The sequence below is a fragment of the Otolemur garnettii genome, unplaced genomic scaffold, assembly GCF_000181295.1.
Source record: "Otolemur garnettii isolate 467f Iridium unplaced genomic scaffold, OtoGar3 scaffold00003, whole genome shotgun sequence".
NCBI classification, from domain to species: domain Eukaryota; kingdom Metazoa; phylum Chordata; class Mammalia; order Primates; family Galagidae; genus Otolemur; species Otolemur garnettii.
This window is the reverse complement of record NW_003852398.1, coordinates 42,937,109-42,938,715: the sequence shown is the minus strand read 5'-3', so window position 1 is coordinate 42,938,715 and position 1,607 is coordinate 42,937,109.

Here is a 1,607-nt window from a genome sequence, read left to right as displayed (position 1 = left end):
GCCGAGCCTAAACATTTTTCTTATAATCATGAATATTTTCCTCCTTTACCCCATGAAAAAGCAGCTTTTTCCCACAAACTGTCTGAACTCTAAACCAAATTGAATAGCTGCTGCCCTTGAAGCTGATTAGCAAAACACAAAGTCTTCAACTTAACACAGTTGATTTAAACTGATAAAGAGCAGGAAATTCAGAGCTGAAGGTAAAAGGAGCTCCTGATGGTGCCACATTGTTCCTTAGAGTACTGAGGCTCTCATCACGTTAAATGACCTGGTATCTCATCTGGACTAAATACCAGAGCTGAATGCATCTATTTAAGGCAGATGTAGCTTCATCCTTGAATTTCCAGATTTAAATCACTGTTGTCCTTTCTCATTTGTTTTCTAAAGCGACAGCTTTTTACAAGAGTAACTGAAGAAAAATAGGTTTCATATGGGAGAGGAAGTTGGGAGGCTAGGATACCCTTGCCCTCAATTGTGTATAAGAGAATCTTTGAAGTATAAATTTAGCAAATTTATCGATCCTCAATATTAACACTGTTTTAACTGAAACTACATTTACAAATAAAATAAAAAAAGAATTTTAGTGCAGCGCCTGTGGCTCAAGGAGTAGAGCGCCGGCTCAAACCCAGTCCCAGCCTTTAAAAAAAAAAAAACTGGAAAAAAAAAGAAAAAAAGAATTTTAAATGCCAAGGATATAGTTCAAGCTATCATTATTTAACTGGAGCATCAAAACACTATGCAGAATAGTTCAAGTAAATTTTAAAACTACTTATAAGAATGAGCAATCACTTTTCTGTTCCTAAACACTTAGCTCTCATTCAAACCACCCCTTCATTGTCTTCTTTCTGAAACCTTCAGACTTCAGACCATATTCCACACCAGGCCACAGAAATAGGCCATGCAAAAATTAAAAACATACAACAAAAACTCTCCTGTTCTAGAAAAAATATGTATATCAGTTTTGAGTAGTTGAGAAACTATGAGAAATCCTTTACGTCAATATATATTTCATGTAGTCAGTTTGAAAGCAACCATATTTAAGAGGTTACTTTCAAAGTAGTCCAATTATATATTGCCACCATTACATGTGCCCTTTTCATTCCAGATATTTTACAAAACCAATGTACACAAGATTGTACAGTTATTTGGGATCTGGCTCCCCCTAAAACTTCTCTTTATTTCAGCTCCATATCTGGAAAAAATCATGAGCAGATACCAGATCATTTATGTCAGTATAAGGTTTGTAATGTGTATGCAAGATAGCACCAGGAAACAATCTAAAAATGAAATTAAGAAGACAATTTCATTCACAATAGCAACAAGAAAACCATACTTAATTTAACAGGCCAGGTACACTGACTGTGATCCTAGAACACTGTGAGCTGAGGTGCGGGGAATGCCTGAGCTCAGGAGTTCAGGATCAGCCTGAGCAATAGCGAGACCCCATCTCTACTAAAAATAGAAAAACTGAGGCAAGAGGAATGCTTGAGCCCAAGAACTTGAGTTTGGGCTCAGTGCCTGTGGCTCAACCGGCTAAGGCGCCAGCCACGCACACCTAAGGTGGTGGGTTCGAATCCCCAGCCCGGACCGCCAAACAACAATGACGG